This window comes from Dermochelys coriacea, chromosome 10, assembly GCF_009764565.3.
Source record: "Dermochelys coriacea isolate rDerCor1 chromosome 10, rDerCor1.pri.v4, whole genome shotgun sequence".
Classification (NCBI taxonomy): domain Eukaryota; kingdom Metazoa; phylum Chordata; order Testudines; family Dermochelyidae; genus Dermochelys; species Dermochelys coriacea.
In genome coordinates, this window is record NC_050077.1 from 57,007,248 (window position 1) to 57,019,924 (window position 12,677).

Here is a 12,677-nt window from a genome sequence, read left to right on the forward strand (position 1 = left end):
TCTTCTGAATGTTCTTAATATCTATTTCAATAGGCATTTTATTCATCCCATGTGCCTCTCCGTATAGAAACTCTTGTTGGTTGGACTTCTTTGTCTTGGGCAACTCAAGCAGTATTGTCCTTCAGCTTGAGTTTTGACAAGATTAGGTGGCCCAGCTTCACATCAGCATTCAATTATAGACTAAATTATTTGTTCTCAACCTCAGGTGTGAGAGACTGCTGCAATCAGACTGTGCCGGGGTGGCAAATGCTCCGCAGTGAAGTACTCCACTCTTTAGGAAAACACTAACAATCCATTCTAACTGCATAAGGACCCAGGAAACAGTCATGGTTCTTGACAAAGAGCAGAATCTGGGTGCTGAGTAGAGAACAGGGTTCACTGAAGCCCTTTGAATGGCATAAATGAGGTAATTGGCATTCTTTACCCAGGACAGAGCTAGAGTGGATAAACTAGGGGTAATGCAGATCAGAAAAGAGGCTCTGTATATTGCCCTATCTATGTGGGGAAGCTTTGAGAATGTTTGCTCACACTATACCTGGCTCAAGATACTGCATTTAGTCATTTGAGTGCTGCTGTGGGCAGGGTCAAGAACAGAGCATGCTAGCATTCTGCTAGGTATCTGGCACAGCTTTACCAATCTACTGTTGGGCTGGCTTCAATCTTCCTTTCTATCTCCTCCACCTCCGCCCTTTCCCTGAGTTCACGCTTCTAATCACCTTGAACTGTGTGCTGGCTTAGTAATGTGCATACTAAAAGTGTTCACTCTAGATACCACCAACCATGCTTTACTTGTCACCTATGAAGATTCAAAGGTCTCCAGGAGGGAAAGGAAGCCGTATGAATCCCCTGACTGTACAGCCTAGCTCTATGCTTCTGAGCACTAAACATTCATCAGATTCCCCCTAAAGTTGTCTTTGGGAAGTAGGAAGCCATGCAACAGGGAGTAAAAAAAAAAAAATCTTCAAAGTTTCTGCATTGTTCTTCAAATTTCTCCTTAAAACTCACCTCTCGCACTATGGTGCCAACAAAACACTCAAAAGTGCTTAGGTAGCCTGGACTGTGCTGTGATAGCTGCTTATTATCCCTATCATAAATCTCTCTTGTTACTTTGTGCTCCTTCTCTTTGTATCTGCTTGTCATTTTTGCACTGCTTTTGGGGCTGGGACAGTCCTTTCTTCGTGTGGTGTATGTGTTTACACAGCACAGTGGGCAACTTATTGGCCCTGTTGGGACAGTGCTACTATAATACAAATGCTACATCATCCACCCCAAAATTTTTGTAAAGAAAAGTAATCTGTTTTACTTTGGTCTAAGTGCAAGGAACAAAATGGATCCACCCAGCACCAGAATAATAGTGATTAACTTCCTATGTTGCAATGAGTCTTTCCCTGTGGATATCTTGTTATGAAACTGAGATCGCATTATGGGACATTTCATCATAAGGAAAGATTGTTCGTAGTAGTACCTGGAGGGACTGTAGCTAGATTATAATTTAGGTTCCAGTATATTTAATATGGTGTGGAGAGGCAGGCAAATACTTAAAATCCATTGTACATGAACTTGAAGTTCAAACCGATCTCTTCCCTCTGTTTGTACTCATTTTGTGTTCCACTTTCCACAGACATCAGAGCATCACACTTTTACTAGCATGAATGTTGACAGCGTCAAATTTCAGAGTCCCCTGTGTAAAAATTGGCAGAAATAAAAAGTTAACCTTTCTTTAGTGAGTATTCATGGTAGAAGTACTTCCACACTCATCCATCCAGGAAACAAACCATAGGCTGTGGTTTACCAGATCAATCCTAAAACCAGGTAACACAACTCTTATTATAAATATTCATTAGTGCAAACTTGCAGTGACATTTAATGACCAATCTATAAATAAGAAAAACTTAAAAGGTTCTAATAATGAATAAATCAAAGAAATCTATGGCTGTCCATGATCAGAAAAAGGGGCTAAAATAGTTGAATAAATTATTTGTTGGAAATAATTCACTCAATTCTAATAGGGACTTTGAGAAAAAAGTCTCCCAGGAAGAGAATGGTCTGTAAATGAGATCTCAGCCACACACGAAAAACACTTTGGCACTTTGTAAGACTGCAGCAGGTAACATAATTGCCATGTATAAACTTAAATGATGACTATAGTGTTAGGAGACAAGTATTCCAGCACTCCCTCCCCTGAAAGAGAGCTGCTGAGGGCATTACTGTCTTGGCACACAGCAACTATTCTCCTTGCAATAAATTAATTGTGCAAGAGTGTACATGTGAGTTACTCTGCCTCCTCTAGCCTTTTGAAGTGCCAGAGGACTCTAGCCTGATCACTGTCCTCTGTAATCTCTCAGCGTTGGTTAGTAGGTAGGTGTGGGGTGTGGTGTTATCAATCCTTTTCACTTTAAAAGTAGGGTTGGTGCTAGTTACCTGGGTGTGTCTACACAGTTGACATTAAAGTGCTGGGAGCCCGGCTACCGGAGCTGTAGCACTGTCTACACTGCCAGTTTGCTGTGGTGAAACTTGCATTGCTCAGGGGGGTGAATAAAGAATTTTTAGCTAGGCCTGTGTGTGTGAATAGAATCTTTTACTGTAATCCTGGCTGAGCATTCCCCTTGCACCAGAGGCTAAGCCAGGGGAGAAGAGAGGAATTATCATACAGGGTCAGATCTCTGGTCCATCTAGCCCAGTATTTCCTCTGTGAGGGGCAGGCCCAGGCATGCAGCTCTCAGGAGTCTCAGCAAGTCCCTTCCCACTCGGATTATTGTCGTTTTCCCTCTTTGCTCCCACTTCTGTACACAGCAAAGCTACTAGGAGCCTGGGATTCACCCTTCCACGGCCCCTTGCTAGCAGAGCTAGAAATCTAGCCGTGTTTTAAAATCACCCCGCTCAGAAGAATAGCACTAGCCGTGCTAGGTGCGGGACAGGTCCGCTGGATGAACGCACGGGGGGCGAGGGGGAGATGATAACGAGGCGCGCCTGGCTCTGACTCGCAGTTTCTTAAACGTCCAGGGTTGTTGAGCTAAGTAGTTTCGGCCAGTGCCGAGGGAACCGCGGTGAGCTGCGGTTCTCCAGAAGAGCCGCCAGGTGGCAGCAGGGGCAGCAGCCCGCTCGCCGCCGCCGCCGCCGCCGGCGTGTTTCTCTGCCCGTTCAGGCAGGAGGGAAAAGGGAGCGAGGGCGGGCGCCCGCGAGAGAGGGAACCTGGGAACCTGCCTCGGAGCCCGCAGGGGTTTCCCACAGCCGCTGCCTGGCGGTGCGCTGGGCGTTCCTTAGGGGCTCCCCGCTGCTCTCCATGGGCTGAGGCTGCCTGGGCACCAGGCTTTGCATCAGCGGCACAGAGGGAGCCTCCCCGTGGGGGGACTGGACGTGAGCTGCCGGTGACACTGACAAGGTAAAACGCTCTGCTGGCTCCAGCAGGTCTCCGGCCCTGCCCCGCTCCCCAGCCGGCCCGCAGGGACCCCCCCCCCACTCCAGCGGGGTAATCGGAAAGGAGGTCGGCAGCTCGCTTGGATCGGAGGGTGACCCGGTGCTTTTGGTCTGAGAGGGGCTTTAGCCGGTGCGTACGGGGTGCCATTCCCCTCTTGGTAACACGCGGAACGTGTCTCTCTGGGGGTGGTTTGAAGGGCTGCGGAGAGCCCCGCGTGCTGAGGCTGGAGTTTGCCACGGTGGGACACGTGGTATCGTCACAGTTCCGAGGGGGAATTGGCCAGTTGGGTCCCCCAGGGCGTAAGTGACTATGCAGCACCCCGTCTCCCAACCTGCATCTGCACTTCAGGCCCCCCAATGGATGGCACAGAGTCCCGGGCTGCTAATTGGCAGGTTTCAGAGTAGCAGCCGTGTTAGCCTGTATCCGTAAAAAGAAAAGGAGGACTTGTGGCACCTTAGAGACTAACCAATGAATTAGAGCATAATACATTTATATGCTCAAATCAATGTGTTAGTCTCTCAGGTGCCACAAGTCCCCCTGGGCTGCTAATGTGATCCTGCCCTGTAGGTTAGTTAATCTCAGATCATGAAGATTGTAGCTTTGAAGGCGTTCTCTCCTGGCACATTTCTGATCTAATCTGGGGGATTTCTGGCCCTTCTTTTATTGTTACTTGATCCTTTTCCCATAAGGGACCATTTCAGAGCTGCTTTCCCCTTCGCACTGACTGACGGGGGGTGGTTGTAATCATAGCGTATGTTGGGAAGAGGGAACCTCTTCTTGTTTTGGAACTTGTCCCATCCAGATAGCCCAAGAACTCATTCCAGAGTTTGTACAAGAGTTTAAGGGAAAAAAGTTAGCTAGTTATTTTTATGGAGGATGAAGACCCTAATCTCTTGAATTTGGTAGTAGACACATTGGGCCATATCCAGGGCCATATCCAGTTTGATGCAAGGTGCAAATTGGGAAGGGTGGGTGGGTGTCTTGCAGCTCCCTATTGCACTCCCCTGATGCTGCGCTGTGCCAGGTTGGTCCCTGGAAATTGTGCTAGAACACCCTATTGGTTGCTCCAATTTACATGGAGCTGTAGTGGCTCCAGGGGGCTGAAAATTCAGTACAGGATTGGGGTAGTATAGAAACATCTCAAAATATCACTTTTCCTCTGGCTGCACTCCCTTCCCTTACTTTATACATGTCAACATAATTGACATGTATAAATTAAAATAATGAATATACTTGTGGGAGACAAGTATTTAGCAGGAAGGAGGAGAGGTGTAAGAGTCACTACTCCATCTCTACATCACCAGAGGAAGCCCATTACACTCCCTGGGTGATCTCCCTAGGCTGGTAAACTCCCCTTAGAGCCAGATTATGTCAGCAGCATGGAGCAAACTGGCTGCACTGTAGAATCTGGCTCACTGTTACCACTGGGATTAGTGTTTCACAAATGGTATTGCCATACTCCTTTTCTCCAGGCCACTTTTTTATAAAAAGCCCTTGAATAAACATGTCCTTTGCTAAAAATGTAAGTTTTTTCCTTTACTCTAAAGAAATTTCAAGTCTGACATGGCAGAATTAAGTAGTCACTGTGGTGATATGAACTCCCAACAGAAATAGTAGAAATCATCATTGTTTTCTATGCATCCCTCTACTGATAAGACTTTGTTCTTTGGATTGAAGAATAGTATTACTAATTTTGCTAGTGTCTCAAGCATAGGACAATTACACAATTCTGTGGATGAGAGAAGCCAGTGCTTATTATCTTCTGACATCCCACAAGTCTTGTATGCACAGTGCTCTTGTCCCCGTCTTTGTGTTCTGTGATAAGGGAATGCACTGGAAGAGACCAGTGCTTTGCTGAGTTTATTGCTGACCATCAGTGCACTCTGACTCACCTAACTGGTCCATCAGTCCTGTGGTAAATGTTTCTGCCAACCTGGACTTCTCCCTGGCACAAGGTCTGGTGATGGATATGATTCCAGATCATTTAGATATCAAGGATTCAAAATTAAAGCTGAAAATGGTAACATTCTCCAGACTTTTGTAATGCCCGACTCTTTTTTGGGGGGGGAGGGGCTTGTGAAAATTTCAGAATAATCTGTTGTAACAATAGAGTTGACATCCTGATTCTCTAACTATGCTCTGAGAGTGAGTGTCTTCAGTGAAGAAACAGATATCCTTCCAGGAAAAAAATGTCATAAAATAACAAGTGTCCGAGGGCTAGAAAGACTAGACAAGCTGCTCTGGCTTTTGAGGTATCTTATAGATGCCTTAAACATAAGTATGGTCGGAATACCCAGCACACTTACCTGAGAACCTAATGCCTTAATCTGGCCCCTGATTCTTGCTAGTTAGTTTTTAGGAATAGATCAAATCCTGCTTTTATTTACACTGACTTAAATCTGGAGTAGTTCCATTGGAATCAAAACATTGAATAGTGTTTGCACTAGCTATGTATTATACAGTTTTTCTCTCTTTTCCTGCTTCATACAACAGTTTTGCTCACAACAGTTGATTTAGTTGCAGAAAATTAATTAGGGTTACTGGTGTGTAGTGATGAGTTTTATGATGGGAGTATAAAACATTTGTTTTAGAGAACATGGATAACTGTCTTTTTTAAACATTCTCTCAATTAAAACCGAAAGCTGCAATAAAAAAAGAGATTCGAACCCTTTGGAAGACTTGGAAGTGGCCCAGGAGAGTAACTCTGGAGATGTTGAAAATAACAGTTTATTTGCTGTCATCATTTTGGGCCCAATCCTCCACTCTGTTACACTGTTTTTTTGCTATTGTAGGCCCTTTGATCCCAGTGAAGCTGTGCGAGTGTAAAACTGGCAAAGGTGTGTGGGATTAGGCTCTGCATTTAAATGAAAATTCCACCAAATGTCCCCTGCATTAAGGGCCTGATGCAAAGTGCACTGAACTCAAGACTGCCCGGGATTTTGGATCAGGCCCTAAGAGAACATTAAGTTTGGTTAGGTAAGTGCTTAAAAGTCAAGTGTGCATGTGCAACTTTAACAATGGCCTCTGCACTATCATCATAGGCTTGAATTATGTAAACCCATCAATTTTGGCAAATAGAGAAAATGCTGTTCTCACAGGAAGATAATTGCCTGATAGTTGGCTGAGACCAGTGTTCCATCTAATCAGTATCCTGTCTCTGTCAGTATTTTTTCTGTCACATTAGGTGCATATGAAACATTTTGTAACTTTTCATTCTTTTATACTTCACTTCTGTAGTCCTTATAAAGTTCCATTATATCTTAACAAGCTTGAGCACTTACCTGTGAGAGCGCAAGGCTTTTCATATGTTATGTGTCTGAACAATTTTCTTTTCAAATGGCAGCACATCCTGCCATAAGTGCAAGTGAGGGGATGCGTCAGTTAACTATGAGGTTAATTTGGCTGTGAATTTAGTGGCCTATATATGCCAGCTGATTACTCTAGGCTATATAGTTAGCCTGTCGGATGTTGCGTACAAGCAGTTTATTGTGTACTTCTCATCTGAATGACTTCCCTGGACTGTTTCTCTGGCAGTCGGGATAGCACATAATGCTAGAAAATGACACTTGCTATTTGGTCACCCTAGTAAGTGTGTTGGGAAGGGGGAGCGGAATATAGGTGGCTATATAAGATAAAGCATCAAGTATCGGGACTGTCCCTATAAAATCAGGGCATCTGCTCATCCTGTATGTATCTGTCATGAGGTTGTAGAACAATTGTATGGTATTATTATGTTATACTGAGAAATATAATGTAATTAAGGCCCCTTGGATATATCCTCAATTGGTGTAAATCTGTGTGGCTCAGTTTGCTCATTTACACCAATGTGTGGGTGGTGGTGTTTTTTAATATTGCCTAAGGCTCTGGTCCTGTATCCTACAGCATACTGCTTTGTGCAACCTTTGCTTTGGCATTTCCTGGTTTTTTGTTTTTGTTTTGTTTTTTTTTACGTCCTTACGCTAGCAATCTGATCATTCCCTTAATCTAGTTGTCTAATAGAACTTCCTAGACTTCTTTTTTCTCAAAAAAGAGGAGATTAAAACAAAGGTAAACAGGAACTTCAGTCTCCAGGACTCCAAAGCTCATCTGGCTTGCGATACCTGGCAATAGCAAGTATTAATTCCACAGGCTGGAAATACTTGCCTACACAGCACTGGAATAACCTGTCCCACCCTGCATTCCAATCCAAGGCCCATTGAAGGGAATAGAAAGAACTACATTGATTTCAATCGTCTTTGCACCAGGGCTGATCCTTACTGCAGGGCATGAGTTAGTCTCTTGCTTACCTTACAGTCACACAGCAGCTTTCTTAAACCCCTTCACACCTTGCAAGGGCCATAGAGATTGAGCCTCTAAGGGGGACAGCTTATAAAATGCACCTGCACTCCTATGGAATCTTGCCTCAGCCTCTGCATGCTCTCACTATGCTCTTCACTGCACAGTTAAATCAGCTACTGGTGCATGTGCATTGTAACCTTTCTGGAGCGCCTAGTGACAAGTATGATGTATGTGCACAGTGCGGTTTTGCTGATTCCTCCCTCTGTTCAATCTAAATCAGTTTCCTCTAACACTAAAAACTGATTTTCATCAATAAAGGCTTTTTCCATGGCAAAGGGCAACATTCAGGTGAGGAACCTTTAAATGGGGGAGTTTCAAACACTTCTAAATGGGGATAATGTACTTTTTCACACTCCTGAGGCTTCAGAGTGGCTGACCTGTTATCCCACTTTGCAAAGATCTTCATTTTGGAGGTGGGAAGGAGTGTGGGAAGGCAAAAGTGGCAGGAAGTTTTGAATCCCAGAGCAAGGGCTGGTCTTGGACTGTAAACGTTGCGGCAACCATAACTATAGCTGCTTCTGCTGTAATAACTTTTATGTCTTATATTCAAGAATCTTCCTCTGTGAATTATGATTACTGCCTAAATGAAAGGTATTCGATAAACTTGATGTAACAGGATACAACCCTTACTACTATATTCTGATGTTAATTCACTTTTCCTTTACTGAGATGGTCTCTCTGTCCATGCTTTAGGTGTGTTAATGTTAGGGTCCCCACTTTTGGTGACTGTGAGGATCTTAATGCTGCTGCAAGCCCCTGATTGCCCCCTATATTGCTGGGGCAAACTGCAGCCTCTGTGACTGTGCAAAAAGGATTACTTCTGCATTAGATACTAACCTGCAGCTCTGAGAAAAGAGGTCATGGGAATGTCTCTGCAGCTGCCCTAGAAATTGCAGTTTGGAACAGAAGCAACCCGAGGCATTCTGTGGCACAGACACACTTGCTTCTGCAAGTCCAGCATGCTTCTCTTGGAGGTAGCATCGGGGCTTTTGTCACTGAGGAGGGGTGTCTGATTAGGCAATGCAAGGAAAGAATTGGTAGGAGGGAATCTCTATCCAGATCTTCTTGCCCAAATTTCTCCTCTCCCCAAGCCAGAGTCCTGGTTCCTGGGAGGCCAGCCAGCTCTCTGACAGACTGAACTTTGGGGGTGGAAGGGAAACCTACTTTCTTAGATAGGAAATAAGTGTAGATCCTAGTTTACTTTTTATGATTTTTGTTTTGCATTGTAACCATCTGTTTCTATTAGTTGCTCTTGTTTCTAGTGGAACCTCTATTCTTAAATAAACCTTCTTATGTTTTGTTATGAGTACGCGTAAGTGCTGTGTGTTCTACAGGGGCACCGATTTAAGGTTAAACTGGAGTACATGGCTCCTTTGCGAGCAGAGGATCTGGGATTTCTGTGTTGAGCTGGAGATCACAGGGGAATGTTATGATTCAAAGGGATTGAGGTACGCCTCTTATTAACCTGCAAGGCAAAGACAGGACTGGCATAGCCCGGATGACAATGCTTGAGTAGCTGAAAGGCTGGCAGTGTTAGGGAGCTGACACTCTATCAAAGGCAATACTCCCTCTAGCTAGAGACAAGGGGCAACGAGGTGACTTGCAGTCCTGGGTCCCCTGAGAACCATCACAGTTCCTCTTCCAATTTTGACTGACATTGGCAATCCAGTGGTTTATGCACTTGGTGTTGCGGTCCCTCTGCCCAGCATTGGGCTCCAAAGCTGCCAGGCAGAAAAATAAGAGGATTTTGATTTGTGGCCCTGTGAATTTAGGGCTGGAAAGGCACCCTCTTCTACATTGGCTTCTACAGCTGCAGAATTGTGGCATTCTTGGAGCTTTGGTCAGTATTTATAATCTTGGCAGTGGTTGCCATTAAACCATCAACCTCTACCACATAGTGGCAGCTGGAGATGCCAAGTAGTGGTAACTGCTGGCAAGTGTTTGACTTCTTAATGGCAAGCGTTGTACTTGAAATGGTGCAGTGCAAACTGGGCATAAATGATCATTGTAAATAAAAAGGCAATATTGGTTAGATGCTCAGATTGGCTGTCAGGAGCTGGGCTTCTGCTTTTCAACACTGTCACTGATTTACTCTGTGACCTTGATCAAGTCATCTAGCCTCTTTCTCTGTTCCCCCATAGGATATTAATATTCCAGATATTAATTAATATTCCAGAGGGATATTAATATTTACCAACTAGTGCTTTAATGTATTCACATGAGAAGTATATTAGGCATCAACATTATCATACAAATTCTTTTAATGTATAAAGAAATCACCTGATACAGTGTGTGTCCTTTGGATTTATTAATGTCTTTTTTTTTTTTTAAATTGCAGCTTTAGCACTTCCTTTTTGGCTATTTGACATATCCCTGGCGGTTCTGTGCTGCTACCTTTTGGCATCCCATTTCTGTATTTATTTTGGATATCCTGTTAACAGGAAGATTCCATACTCATTATGTGGCAAGACAGGTTTAAAAAAATTACTTCTGTAAATTCTTAGTGGCTCCCACCGATACTGAGAGAACAATCTATTTTCTGTAAGGATCTGATCCAAAGCCCATTGAAGTCAATGGAAAAGCTCCCATTGACTTGAATGGCTTTTGGATCAAGCCCTAAATGCATGATGTAGGAAAGAAAATGGGAACAGTGAAAAGGAGACAGTATTTGGTTTGTGACATTCATTTTTGTTTTTTACAGATTTGTTTTGCCCTTAGGGTTCTTGTTGATCAAACTTTTCTCTGAAGCTATGAGGATTAGAAACTTACTCTTGTAATGAAAGCTGGGCTGGTCATGTCATGCCATCCAGGGCTCCAGGAGATAGCTCTTCCAGAAAATCTCTAAATATTGTGAGACTTATGATAAACTCTTGAGAGTTGGCAATGCTGGGAGAAATTCATTCTTGTGCAGAGAGCCAGCCCAAAGCTTATGACCATTTTATCCTTCATTTCATGTTCTGAAGGAATATAGCAGTGAGATGCCAGAGGCTTAACTGGGGAACAAGCTTTATGCTTGTCCTCCTCATAGAGGTGAATTTTGCCCTGAAATAAGAGTAGAAAGGAATTGCTGCCTTCTGAGATCCTCCCCCTCCCCCCCAAGCTCCTTTTTTAATAAAGATGTTAATCGTGTGTAACTCCATATAATCCATGGGTCTGCAACTAGTAATACTATTTTGTAAGGTGCTGGATTTTCTACTGCCCCTTTGTTTAGTTCACTTTCTGATTTTGTTCAGTTCTTCACATGATTCTTGGACTTCTAAAAACACTGCTGTTAATAAGACATGGCTGCTCTTAAATCTGATGGTACATATAATACTGAATGATTAAACTTCTGCACTTGCTGACCTCTCCCTTACTGTGGAACCCCCATTTGGGGATCACTTTAACAGCAGAGGTCAAAGAACAAAGTTCAGCAGAGAAATCTGAGTGAATGGTACCTTGATGAAGAGAAAAGAGCTTTAGGGAGATACAAGTGGCATTGTAGCTCACTATCCTCCAATGTGCCACTGACCTAGATGCATGTATTCCTGGCTGCCACTGCCAGAGGTTTGGGAAGTGAGGGGGTCAATATAGCCGTTTTAAAATGCTTTTCTTAGTGATGATTACTGGTTGATGAACACTCATGCACTCCCTTCAGCATGCCAGCTGACATCACCTCTCACTCTGCTGCATCCATTCAGATGCAGGGCTATGGTAGTGTTCTCTCTTACAGGAAAACTTCAGCTAGGTACCCTAATATCTTGGCACCGAATTCTACTATTCTTATTCAGGCAACGCTCTCATTGACTGCATTTGGACTAGTGTGAGCTCAAGATCACTCACAAGCATAAGGATTTCAGCATTGGATCTACAATAGCTAAATAGTTAACTAAGACTCTATTAAAAATTTATAGCATAGTGTGAGGTCAGCAATTCTGTGGTGTCATTTTAAAAAAAATTTTCTAAACTTGTCTTAAAAATCCTTTAAAATCCATATGAGCACCTGTTACAGTATCTCGCACAGTGACTGTTGTCTCTCCCATCAATGGCTGATGTTCAACTTATGCTGAATTATTACCTGAGCAGTACCCTGGCGGTTGGATATTCACAGAGTAATGTGCTACTTAGCATGAATAGGAGTATTGCAATCTAGCCCTTCGTGAATTGAAGCTTGCCAAGGTCCAGATTCTACTCCCCTGTACTTGTGCTGAGTAGTAGCTACCTTGTTGAGCAGTCCCATTAATTATCTTAGTGACAGAATCTGGCTCTAAATATGTAACTAACTTTTTTTTTTTTTTTTTTTTTTACTAAAACCAGTGAGAATTTTACTTGCAGATAACTCTGAAACTTTTGGATTTCCAGTTCTTTCTCATGGCGACACCCATTGTGTCACTTCTATTTTTTGAAGTTGCCAAAGTGGTGGTCATATACATCATTTGTATTTTTATTTAGGCATTGTTTTGTCTATAAGATATACAGTTTGATTTTTTTTTTCTAAACATGTTTAATCTGCCTATCTAGTTGGCTAAGAGAAACCAGGTGTTCAGTCCCACTCCAAGTAATTATAGTAAAATGACACTCCATAAGCTGCCCAAAAGTCAGGATATCCTACAGGATGGACTCAATTATTGAATCTGGCAGCAGTGAAAACTGTATCTAATACTTCTCTAGTGCCATGGAATAATGCACTGGATAAATGAACGTGGAACAGTGGATAAACCTGCTTGCTGTGACCCTATTGGGTCTGTATGTGGAATTTAAACATTCAACTAGAGCACTAAGGGGATTATGACTTAAAAGAAAAAAGGAAATTAACTATTAACTCTTAGGTCGCTAGTACTGTTCAGGTTTGACTGCCAAAGAAATACTGTGCATTTTTTCTAGACCTGGTAGCTGGGGGGCTTCAGGATGAATGTCAGTATTGATCTTGTAGTGATACCTG

General features: G+C 43.3%; 1 protein-coding gene across 3 annotated transcripts in view; it reads left to right on the plus strand.

Annotated features, from left to right (window-relative positions):
• The first annotated feature begins 3,023 nt into the window (after positions 1–3,023).
• Positions 3,024–12,677, plus strand: part of THSD4 (thrombospondin type 1 domain containing 4) — a 600,466-nt gene continuing 590,812 nt past the window's right edge. For 2 of the 3 annotated variants that reach the window (XM_043493644.1, XM_038420562.2), the window contains exon 1: positions 3,024–3,382. The gene's annotated coding sequence lies outside the window, so the exon portion shown is untranslated. Of the gene's footprint in view, positions 3,383–3,423; positions 3,548–12,677 lie in introns of those variants that run through there. The other variant, XM_043493645.1, reaches the window with a different exon arrangement.